Source organism: Capricornis sumatraensis, chromosome 9 (genome assembly GCF_032405125.1).
Source record: "Capricornis sumatraensis isolate serow.1 chromosome 9, serow.2, whole genome shotgun sequence".
Taxonomy (NCBI): domain Eukaryota; kingdom Metazoa; phylum Chordata; class Mammalia; order Artiodactyla; family Bovidae; genus Capricornis; species Capricornis sumatraensis.
The window spans coordinates 102,539,878-102,553,317 of NC_091077.1; positions in this window are offsets into that span (position 1 = coordinate 102,539,878).

Genomic DNA, 13,440 nt, shown 5'->3' on the forward strand with positions numbered 1-13,440 from the left:
GAAACTGATTAGTTCACTTGGGTTTGATTAATCACTTTGAGGAATATAGAGAACTGTCAAATAAATATGGATATCAACTCAAGGGTTTATTCTGAACCAAGTTAGATACCCAAATGCCTAAATACTCCAAACCCTAAACTCTTTGCTTCAAAGGCATAGTGATATTAATGTCTCAACTGCATTATCTTCAAAGTAGTGTCTTAAAAGGAATCCCATTGTTTGTTTCATTTCTACAGCTTCTCTGAAAAATGAATAAATCTGCCCTTAGATAGCAGTCTTGTTAACAGGATAAAATCAAGATAAACAGTGAAGATCAAATATGCCAGAACGAACTCTTGACCCATCTTACTCCTAATACCTCTCTGAAAGAAAAGAAAGTGAAAGTGAAGTAGCTCAGTTGTGTCCAACCCTTTGTGACCCCGTGGACTGTAGCCTACCAGGCTCTTCCCTCCATGGGATTCTCCAGGCAAGAATGCTGGAGTGGGTTGCCATTTCCTTCTCCAGGAGATCTTCCCAGCTCAGGAATCAAACCCGGGTCTCCCACATTGCAGGCAGATGCTTTAACCTCTGAGCCATCAGGGATTCCCTATATACCTCTCTAGGGACTAGAAAGTCCAAAAACAGAATTAGGATGATTCAGTGCCAAGATGTATCAACTCATAAAAGCTGCCTTCACCTTATACTCCAGGGTATATTTTATTCAGTGGTGCCACAGGGCAGTAATGGTGAGCTAACGTGGTTCCATGAACTATAGCAATGGAGGAAATGATAGATTTGTGCAGTGCTCCATTTGTGTGGGGGGCTTCCCTGGTGGCTCAGCTGGTAAAGAATCCGCCTGCAATGCGGGAGACCTGGATTTGATCCCTGGGTTGCGAAGATCCTCCGGAGAAGGGAAAGGCTACCCACTCCAGTATTCTTGGGCTTCCATTGTGGCTCAGCTAGTAAAGAATCCACCTGCAATGCAGGAGACCTGGATTTGATCCCTGAGTTGGGAAGATCCCCCGGAGAAGGGAAAGGCAACCCACTCCAGTATTCTTGCCTTGAGAATTCCATGGACTATACAGTCCATGGGGTCGCAAAGAGTTGGACACACCTGAGTGACTTTCACTTTTACTTTATTTCCATATGGATGTGAGCTCTTGGAAATAATACAGTTCTGTTATCCAGAACTCAAATCCTTTTGATGATGGCCTCAGTTCTGTATCTTTGTTCAACTTAACTCCAAAGCCACCCCAGTTAAACCTTTTCCTGTATCTTGCAACCAGCAAGAAGGGGCTAAAAGCATGGCAATGACTGAGACTGAATCTTCTGGTGACTGTGATGGGTCAAGTGAATGACAGATTTGATTTGATTCTTCAAAATTCGTGTAACTCTTGCTTTGGCAAATAGGTTGGACTCAGTTAGATACAAGAGCTGGTTCTTTCGGTGTGATATTCTAGGCTTTCTGGATGATATCTCAGATAACTCCTAGGGTTTTCCTCAATCATTTCCATGGCTTATGCAAACCACCAGGCACTGTCATCCCTTACCTTCCAGACAACTATGAACACATGCAGCAATATGCTGGAATTAGTTCCTACCAGATCTAAAGCATGTTGGTAAATGTTTAGGTATTTTGTGAGCCTGTTGTTAAGCTGTTGGGTAACTGAAATTGTTTATGGTGGGTATATGTGTATCACTAATATCAAATCAGGGCCTAATTATCTGTTTTCCAGAGAGCTGGTTTACCATAAGCACAAAAGTACATGGAAAGCTTCCAAAAACTAACTGGGTGCAGCTTGACTGAGTTTAAAGAGGCGTTGACTCTCCTTTCCTCCCCTCCCTGGGGGGTGCGCAGTGCTCTGACCACTTTGCTTAGAGTTGTCCCTCGTCTTCAGTCTCCATATTTCTTTTTTTTTTGCTTTCTCTTGCTTTCTTTGCCCTTTTCTCCTTGCTGCCTCCTTCCCTCCCCTCCCCTCCCCTCCCCTCTCCTCCTCATCACTTCCTTTCTCTTCTTTCTTCTTCTCTTTTATTAACTTCACTTGGTTATCTTTAGTGGTGTTGGATGGACTATTGCTACCAAGATAATATTTTTATCACTTTTTCCAAGGTCTTCCTGCTTTGTCTCTAGGGTTTGGGACTTCCTGGTGATAAATTATTCCCCTGCCCTTAAGACAATAGAAAGTGCCACATTTAACATCCTTAGATATAAAAATCATCGAGACTACTTTGTATTGCAGTTGTGTTACATTCTGTATACGCCATATACCCACATAGCAGATCAGAAATTCTCAGATTACCAAATTTACCTAGGTGCTCTAATAATTCAGATGTTTTCATAAAATGACTTAGTCATTTTGACCCCCTATTCTGTGTCACACAGATTCTAAATCTCCACTTTTCTCAAGTTTTTAATTGTTTATATCATATATCAGAGGAACAGGCACTATATGGTGGCAATTTCTTTTCCTATATGTACTTTGCCCCTCAACCCATGCCAACATATACATTGATTCTCTCTTCTAATCCTCGTTATGGTAAAGGGTGTGTCCTCTAACCTAGCCAGCTCTTCTGTTTATATTCTTATAGGTTCCTCTGTTGTAATCACCTAAATTTCTGCAAATTTTATGAGAGGGGAGCCCCTTCTTATCTCTTCTCATATTAAGGATTCTTTTAGTCCTGATTCTGTAATCACGTTGGCTTTCTCCAAAGGTATCATAATGTTATATTTCATTGATAGTACTTTTTCCAAAAGTACATTTTCAGATTCTGAAATCAACACAGATTTCATAATAAGAGTGTATCACAAGTGAATTGAGGTTTATCTTTCTTAATGTTTCATAAACGAGTGGTAAATCTTAAAATTTAAGGCAATGCAACATGGATGAAAATGCTATTTCTGGCAAAAGCCCTTGCTTGTGTTTGCTTTTCTCCTCACTTTCATTTCCTATTTATCCTTCATATTACAGCTTAACTATCTTTCTCCCAAGCAACTTAAATACCTGGATAGTAACTATGAGTTAGAGTAAACTAATTAAATATGCAAGGCAGATTGTAGCATATAAATAAGAGCATGGCATTCTGGAGAGGACTGAAAATCACACAGCAGAACTGGATTTAGTCTGGACTGTAAGACTTGCCGACTGTGCCAAGCTGAATGAATCCCATCACCCTGGAGAAGCTGGCTAGTTCAACCTTCTCATTTTTTAAAGGGCAAGAAAGACTAAATGACTCACCAAGGACATCCAGCTACTTTGGGATGAAGAGCAGAACCTTCTATCAGAAATAGGCAAACTTTCTATGAAGGATCAGACAGTAAATATTTTTAGGCTTTGTGGGTCATCCAGTCTCTGTTGCATGTACTCAACAGATGAAAAGTAGATTTAAGGCAATCAGACAATGTGTAAATGAATGGACCTGGCTCTATTCCAGTAACACTTCCTCTACTAAAATTAGCGGCATGCTGAATTTGAACCGCAGAGTATAGTTTGCCAACCCCTGCTGAACAGCGCAGGGCCGAGAGCCAGGTGTACAGACAATAGCGAGTTTTTTGTAGATGACATTAGAGAGGACTGGCGATGTAGTGACCGAAAGGCAAGGAAGGAGGAAAGTGTGATAAGATATGGCACATGTGGTTCGATATTGTGTGGCCATCCTAAAAAGCATACTTTACTTTGTCAGATTAGAGTACAATACATAAATTCACAATCTTACCTAAAGTCAGTAATAAAAAGGGCTTAGTGTTTGTGATTTAATACCTTGCATACTGAAACTTTCTGACCTGAATAGATCCTCCTCTGATTTTAAGAGAAAAAAAAAAAACAAAACAAACAACAAACAAAACATTTTTCCCAATCGTTTCAAAGTGCAGAATGCCGGGCAAAGTAAATAAAAAAGAAAAAAAAAAGAAAAAGGTGCTTCAAAAATAGCTAGAACTGCTTCATAGGGAAAAACTAAGATAAATTCTTATTTTACAGAGGCTAACTTTACGCATCAGTGTCACACAGGGAAACTTCTTTGCTCCCACAAGCCAGTTGAGTGGGACAGATAGGATTAAGTTATTCTAGCTGAATAAGTCACAGTAATGGGATCAGAGTTGTTCCATTGTCTGTGAAGATAACAAATACAGTTAACAACCCTTAGTTATCTTTTTCCATAAACAGCTTATAGAAACTTGGCCCTGGGCCTTGACCCCCTTGAGATGTAAAGTGACAGAATAAAAGTTAAGCCAGCAAAAAATTCCTTGATGAAGATTTCAGGCATACATGACCAACAGTCAATAAAGCCTCAGAAATCGTCTTGGAGAATACGAGGCACAGCCCTTGTTTCACAGCAAAATGAATACAGATCACACTGGCGAGGCTGTGTTGATGTTCTGTGTTATAGGTTGTGTCAAAGACACTCTACGGGGGAGGCTGTCTACCTGCGGAAGGTCATGGAGTTAAACTGTCCACCATGCTGACTCGGCGCACTGGCATTTATCAAGGCGCTCAGGTTTTTTCTGCCGCAGACGGAACCTTCTCAGGCGTGAGAAGGAACCTGGCGTTTTTTGCTACCTGCGGGCTTCTGCTTTTTGAAGCCAGGAAGGGCATCTGTAAAAGCTGGCTGCCTGCATGGCAGACCATGCAAAATGCCAAGGAGAGTGATTTATGTCCCGTTTGCTGGGACTAAAGAGGAAATGCAACCAGATCTTAGTAATGAAAGGTCAGGGCAGTGAAACATTTTTATTACAATCTTTTAAAAATAACTGAGGGCAAGAGACAAGCAGCTCTTTCCACAATTTGCAAATTTCCACTTCACGTGGCACTTGTACCTCTAAGTCCTAAATTTGATAGCTATTTACATGCAATACCCTTCCCCCCTCCCCTTAAAACATTTATATCATTGTTTTGATTTGTTTCTCCAAGGTAAAAGAGTAGACTACGTTTCTTTTCTTCAACCTTTTCACATTTTGTTAAGTGATAGAGTGTTTTTAATTAGGTGACTGGAATACATATAGTATGAATAATCACTGAAATTAAGAATTGAAAGTTTTTAAGTTGGAAAGAAACATGAAGATAATTCAATAATCCCTTTTTGGCAGAGGTGTGAACTTGTTTCTTGAATGTTGCTTCTAATTTTTATAATGTTTGCTAACATACAAGTTGGAAACACATAGGGGATGGCTACTAATGAGCCCACTTTTACCTAGTATTAAGTCTGAAGGACAATATAGTTTCTTCCCTGTCCTTGTGCTCTGAAATTATTTCTTGACACCAACTTTCAATAGCACAGTGTGAGGCTCTATGGAAGACAGAATGAATGAAACATAGACCCTGTCCTTCTAAGAAAAAAAAGAAGTCTGAAGTATTGCTAATTCTCTCAAAAGTCACCCATCAAATGTAGCCATTTGAGTAATTTATGCATTTATCATTATTCTACTTTCGCAGTTGCTGAACACAGTTACAAGAGAAAAGGATAAAGGGAAGTTCTGTCATTGTGGCATACAGTCTAATAGATGAGATCACGTATATAATTATACACATGAATGCCTTATAATTCTTAAGTGGGTAGTCTTCTCTAGCTAGAATAACAGAGGAAGAAAGGAAACAATGATATCTAAATATTTTCAATGATTCAAGTAGACTCACTATATATATATACATATACACACACACACACACACACACACACACACACACACACACACACACACACACACACATAAATACATAAATATATTTGCCCTGAATAGGTGGAATAAAAAAACAGAATTGTCATGATTGGAGCTAACTGTAAACAACTGAATGATCAAAATCTAGTTTAATTTAAATTTAGGTATAACATGCCCATTTAAAATCATTAGATAAAAACAGAAGGTTTTGTTGCATTAATTATGTTTGATTATTTAGCTTGCTACACGTCTCATTACTTCGGTTAAAGTACAGCCAACACATATGCTCTTACAAACGTCGTCTTCTTTTTTTTTCCAGGAAAAAGAAGATACAAAGAAAACAAATATTGAAGTGAAAATAACAAAATAGCTCACATGTATTTTACAGTTCCAATCTTGCTTATTTGACAATTTTATAATTAAATTTCAGCAAGCAAAATTACAAAAGCAAGCAAACACACCCACCCGATTCTTGCAAACTATCCTATAAGCAGAATAGTTTTAAAGCTGTTAGGGATTATATGTGTTTTTTTTTTTTTTTCTTATTCTGGATGAAGAAAAGCTAATGTTTTTCACTGAAAAACATTTTTGAGATAGATGCAAATTCACAGGAAGAGAATGAATGTAAAGTTATAAATGAAAGAAGTATTTTTATATAATGATGGAAACAGCAAGTCACTTACTCTTCCTGGGCTCATATTTAAGCTGAGAAGATTGGATTATCCTAAGGTTTCATCCAGTTCAAGCATTATGTGTTTTAGGATTTACTGCACTAGCTTCTCTTGCTTTTGCTCTGTTTTTTCCTGTTAACTCACTCAACATTTACTGAAATGGAAGCTGTACCTCTGAACTAAAAACATTTCCCTTGTTAATAGCGACCGTGGGTCTAAGAATGCCCATAGATTTCTGGCAGAGCTCTAAGCTAAAAATTAGAAAGAAATAATTACAAGTTGGAGAAAAAAATATTGATATGTAAGAGAAGAGAAGAAGGGATGATTAGGAGAGCCACAACGAACACTTTATGAACCTCAAGAAACACTTTAGAGTAGGAAAAAGAGGAGGGTAGACAGACAAGACAGAGAGAAAAAGAAATTTGTTTACATCTTAACCCAAGACATCTTTTTTTTTTTTCAAAATTGGAAAAGGAAAAAAAAAAGGTTTTTAAATCCCCAAAGCAATATAGCATTCATATTTTCTCTGTGTGTATGCTACTTTTAGCACATTTGGGGAGATAAATATCTACCTGGTTTTAAAAAATCAATTTTATATTGGAAAAATATTTAAGTTTTATAGGAAAACCCTAAGCTAACTCTTGAATTAAAAAAAAAAATAGAAATAAAGAGATTGCCTGTCTCAGCTCTAATGAAAGATATCATTTCTAGCCTTCAAACGAGGAAGACTGGACAAAGTTAAAGTTGTTAACTTTTCATTAGAGTATTGAAGTCACAAGTCAAACTACCACCCTGAATTCTAGAGGGACGAGTGAATCCAGACAGATCAATAATACATGTATCTGGAGCAGAGGTGGAATGCGCTGTAAACTGGTGGGAACACTTAGATGATAATTTTGATGAATTGCTGGACGCTTCATGAGGACACCCTGAGAGGGACAATCTTCCAGGCATCGGTTCTGACATCACAATACACTTAACTGGATTTCAGTAAATCGGTGAATAGACAGCGTCTGAGGCCAGGCAGCACTGTCCTTTTGTAGTCAAAGGCTGCAGGCCGGCAAATGGAGAAGGTACGGTACTGCATTCAGTATCCTACAGTTAAGAGTTATATCAGTGTTTGCATAAATCAATATTTAAACTGAGAGAACTTAAACTTTGTTTCTTTTAGATAAACCAAAGGTATTGTTAGCCTTTTTCTCCCCTCAACATTCCTTTCTTCATTTTAGGTTCTCCTTTTCATCACACCATACTTTAGTCAACTTTTTCTTCTGTTAGTTTTGACGCTATGCATCTTTCTCATTAGTCTTTTTCTCCTCCTTCTCCACTTACCCTCCCCCTTGTCTTACCCTTCCCCTCTTCTCCTGCTCATCCTCATCTCCCCCTTCTCAGCCTCCTCTTTCCTCTACTCAATATCTTTACAAGTGTTCTTTTATGTTTTCCACGTTTACACTTTTCTTATATTAAGACTTCAGGGTTTAGAGATGCTTTAAGCTCACAGTGAAATTAAGAGTAAGGTAGAGATATTTCCCATAGACTCTGTACCCCCATATATGCATAATCTCCCCCGTTATCAACATCCCCTCCTGAAGTGGGATTTTTGCTACAGTTGATGAACCTACAAACATCATAATCATCTAGAGTCCATAGTTAATAATAAGATTTATGTTTGTCACAGATTCTATGAGTTTGGACAAATGAACAGATGTGTATCCATCATTATGGTATCATGAAGTGTGTTTTTACCGCCCTAAAAATCCTGTCTGCCACAGATTATTCCTTACTTCCTCAAACCCTGATAGCCACTTATCTTTTATACTATCTGTATAGTTTTGCTTTTCTATACTTTACATTTTGTTTTTAAAGTTGCTCTATCGTGTCTGACTCTTTACGACCCCATGAACTATACAGTCCATGGAATTCTCCAGGCCAGAATACTGGGGTGGGTAGCCTTTTCCTTCTCCAGGGAAGCTTCCCAACCCAGGAATCGAACTGAGGTCTCCTGCATTGCAGGGGGATTGTTTACCACCTGAGCTCTCAAGGAAGCCAAAAATCTGACACTTGTAGCTTGTTTGCTCCTGCCGCTTAAGAGGGAGAGAAAAAAGTGTCTGACCCTTGCAGCCTATTTCCTCCATTTGGAGGCCTCTAGCCTTCCTGCCTATTACCCTCTCATTCCCCCCTTTTCTTTTAGGAGAACTGTGTTGCCTAGGGAAAGGGGCGTAAACTGGTGAGGCAACATATTCTCACCCTAAATTGGTGAGGCAACAAATTCTCCTAACTCTCCTATTGAGGGTTTCTGATCCAGGGGCCCCAAGTGGTGGTTGGAGGCAGTAGCTGGAGGAGTGGTTGGAGGAAGCTGCTGCAGTGGCAGGAGTTGAAGCAACCATTTGTGACTTAAAAGCCTTCATAGGGCTAGAAACAAATCCAGCTACACAGCTACAGATGCAGGGAAGATTCACACGGTATGTAGCCTTTTCAGGTTAATTTCTTTTATTTAGTAAAGTAATATGCATTTAAGTTCCCTCCATGTCTTTTCATGGCTTGACATTCTTTTTAGCACTGATTAGTGTTCCATTGTCTGGATGGACCTTGAGTTTATTTATCCATTCACCTACGAAAGTCAATCCCAGTTACCGCCAAGTTTTGGCAATTACAAATAAGACTTATAAACACTCACATACAGGTTTTTATGTGGCCACAACTTTTCAAGTAAATACCAAGAGGAATGATTACTGGATCATATAGTAAAAATGTTTAGTTTTGCAAGAAACCACCAAACATTCTCCAGTGTAGTTGACCATTTTGCATTTATACCAGCAATGAAAGAGATTTCTTTTTGATCTAAACTGTCACCAGAATTTGGTCTTGTATATGTTCTGGAGTGTTCAGGTATGTAGTAGTATCTCAATGTATTTGCATTTCTCTGATGACATATGATGTGTGACATCTTTTCATATGCTTATTTGCCATCTGTACATCTTCTTTGGTGAGGTATGTATTAAGATCTTTAAACCAGTTCTTAGCTGGATTGTTTGCTTACTGATTGTTCCCACAGAGAGCTTTTTCCTTGTGAGTTCTACGATTCCAAGTGTTCTGTTTTCTTTCATCTTATTTAATGTGCAGATTTATATTTTTTCAGTATTTGCAGAATCTGCATAAATATGGGGAGACTTTGTTCAGTTCAGTTTAGTTCAGTCTCTCAGTCGTGTCTGACTGTTTGTGACCCCATGGACTGCAGCATGCCAGGCCTCGCTGTCCATCAACAAATCCCGGAGCTTGCTCAAACTCATCTCCATCGAGTTGGTGATGCCACCCAACCTTCTCATCCTCTGTTGTCCCTTTCTCCTCCTGCCTTCAATCTTTCCCATCATCAGGGTCTTTTCCAATGAGTCAGTTCTTCGCTTCAGGTGGCCAAAGTATTGGAGCTTTAGCTTCAGCATCAGTCCTTCCAATGAATATTCAGGACTAATTTCCTTTAGGATGGACTGATTTGATCTTCTTGAAGTCCAAGGGACTCTCAGGAGTCTTCTCCAACACCACAGTTCAAAAGCATCAATTCTTTGGTGCTCAGCTTTCTTTATGGTCCACCTCTCACACCCATACATGACCTCCGGAAAAACCATAGCCTTGACTAGATGGACCTTTGTTGGCAAAGTAATGTCTCTGCTTTTTAATATGCTGTCTCGGCTGGTTATAGCTTTTCTTCCAAGGAGCAAGAGTCTTTTAATTTCATGGCTGCAGTCACCATCTACAGTGTTTTTGAAGACCAAGAAACTAAAGTCTGTCACTGTTTACATTGTTTCCCCATCTATGTACCATGAAGTGATGGGACCAGATGCCGTAATCTTTGTTTTTTAATGTTGAGTTTTAAGCCAGATTTTTTACTCCCTTCTTTCACTTTCATCAAGGTGTTCTTTAGTTCTTCTTTGCTTTCTGCCATAAGATTGGTGTCATCTGCATATCTGTGGTTATTGATATTTCTCCTGGCAATCTTGATTCCAGCTTATGCTTCATTCAGCTCAGCATTTTGCATGATGTAGGAAAATATTGGTAGTCAAGAGATACTGGAGTAGCATGCAAGTCTGACCTTGAAGGACTTTGCTAACTGTTACCAAATGATCAAGAATCCATCACCAGGGCTTATCATATAATACCACTTTAAATCTGAAACACTTCTATACTAGTACAGTATAAAACAAGCAGTGATGATTTAACTTAAATTGATAATGTTTCCAACCTCAAAATATGCCTGTAATTCTAAGATAGGGAACAAGGGAGACAGGTGGGTATCAGTAAAGTAAATGAGGGGCAGAATGGAAATGAAAAATTTATGAGGTAGAAGAAGGGAGAAGTGGATGTGTCAAACCTTTGAAAGATGTTTATTTGGAAATAATTGTTCTTGTGCCAACTTGCTCTTTTCTAGATTGTTTGCTGAATGTCATTCCTTAATTTTGAAATGGTAGTTGTTTGAATAGTCAGCATTTATAGTTATCTAATACCTCTTAATCTTTAAATCCTCAAAACTTTAATCTGAAATATATGGTCTACTATTCCTAGCTAAGGATAAATTTTTAAAAAGTAGAGGGATGGTACAGGGACGGAGGAGAGAGGAGGGTTCAGGATGGGGAACACGTGTATACCTGTGACAGATTCATGTTGATGTATGGCAAAACCAATACAATATTGTAAAGTAATTAACCTCCAATTAAAATAAATAAATTTATATTAAAAAATGAAAGGTTGGAGAAATATTGCTCTTAAAGTAGGAAAGTTAAAATTTGAGTATGTAGTAGGGATTTCTTCCTCCTACAGTAAATACTTCATTAATACCAGTGAGGAAGCATTGTTACTGTTCAAGAAAATTAAGCAATAATTTTGTTTATTATTCATATAATCTCATTCTTCAAATGCAAAGAACTTCCTTATAGAGTTCCATTTAAAACTGTCAGTTCTTTAGGGAAATAGTTCTATTCCAGTGGAAAGGCATTTAATAGCATGTTAAGTATTTAAGTCAAGTTTTACTTGACTTTAGTCTTTATATACATGGCCACAACTTACCAATTATGTACATGAACTGGTTAAATAATTTATGATGTGTAATCCGTTTTGCATATAAAAATGGCATATGTTTTTCTGTATTTGTTTCTTTCGCCTCTAGTAAGATTACAGTCATCTCTCAGTCCATTTAGTATGGAGCATGTAGGGCAATTAAAAAGAATTGAGGTGGTATCTAAATTATCACTTCATATTGATGGAAACATGGTTGCCTCGATCATATTAATTAACTTTTCTTCTTAATAACAACTACTTCCACTCAAAGGGATGTTTTTTCAATACGATGCTTTAACATTGGATGTCAGTATTGCTTAGTGGAATATATTTAAACTTTGGTCGCCAAACCAAAATTTCAAGAAGTATTTTTTATATTTTTGAGATGAGATTTTGGAAGAGTACCAGGAAAGGAAATAAATTTTCATATCTTCTTTAGCCATGTGAGTAAATTCTCTCAGAGAAATCAGAATAATCTTTAAATTTAAGGATTCAACATGGAAAATGACTTGAAAGACATTTTAGACACATGGACCATCATTTGGGTGTCAGATTAACCAGGTATTTATTTGTTATGTCATCCTGGGCATGTTACCCATACTCTCTGGGTCTCCGTTTTTTCAAACTACAACGTGGTGATAATACCGACTGCTTGATGGAGTGCTCTGAAATTGCTACAAGATAATGTAGGTAAAGTACTGATGCCGGTAGCTCCTGATATAATCAATAAACGAAGTTGTCTTCTCTGCGGTGATTAAAAGGCAGAAGTTTCTTTCTTGTAAGGCAAGATAAAGAGCCCCAAATGACTCTGAATCAATATATTTTTACTATTCCCATGTAATTGTGAACAAGCCTTTATTTTAATAATGAAGCTTGTTCAAATGTAATCAGTTCTGAGCAGGTTCAGAATAGTACACAATTGCACACACACATGCACATACACAAACATGATTGTTCCAGTCATTGCTTTTCATTGTGTTTCATGGAATCTCCATTTTAATAGGTTTCATATGTTTACAAGTTCAGTTATAATAATCACTATGCTTTAAAATGCTAAAGTCAAAGTTGATGTAAAGCTCATCTCCACTCTCACCTATGTATCTGCCAGGTGTTGCCACACCTACTCTTCCTCTTTTTCCCATTGCAGAATCTTTTTTTTTTTTTTTTGTTAATTTGAGGTTGATTGCTTTACAGTGTTGTGGTGGTCTCTGCCATCAGTTCAGTTCAGTCGCTCAGTCATGTCCAACTCTTTGCGACCCCAGGAATCATAGCACGCCAGGCCTTCCTGTCCATCACCAACTCCTGGAGTTCACTCAAACTCACGTCCATCTAGTCGGTGATGCCATCCAGCCATCTCATCCTCTGTCGTCCCCTTCTCCTCCAGCCCCCAATCCCTCCCAGCATCAGAGTCTTTTCCAATGAGTCAACTCTTCGCATGAGGTGGCCAAAGTATTGGAGTTTCAGCCTCAGCATCAGTCCTTCCAATGAACACCCAGGACTGATCTCCTTTAGGATGGACTGGTTGGATCTCCTTGCAGTCCAAGGGACTCTCAAGAGTCTTCTCCAACACCACAGTTCAAAAGCATCAATTCTTTGGGGCTCAGCTTTCTTCACAGTCCAACTCTCACATCCACACATGACCACTGGTCTCTGCCATACTTCAGTGCAAATCTGTCATAATTAGATTCCTTCGCTCTTCAGCCTCCTTGACATTCCCGCTCCAGGTTGTCACCGAGTGCCAGGCTGGGCTCCCTGTGTTATATGGCAGCTTCCGCCAGTTCTCTGGTTTACACATGATCATTTATCGATGTCAGTGCTACTTCCTCAACTTGTCCTAGCCTCTCCTGTACCCGCTGTGTCCACCAGACTGTCTACGTCTGCATCTCCATTTCTTCTCTGGAAATAAGTTCATCAGTACTGTGGTATTTTCCAGGCAAGAGTACTGGAGTGGGTTGCCGTTTCCTTCTCCAGGGGATCTTCCAGACCCAAGGATCAAACCCAGGTCTCCCACACTGCAGGCAGATGCTTTACCCTCTGAGCCACCAGGGAAGCCCTCATCAGTACTACTTTTCTAGCTTTCATACAGGT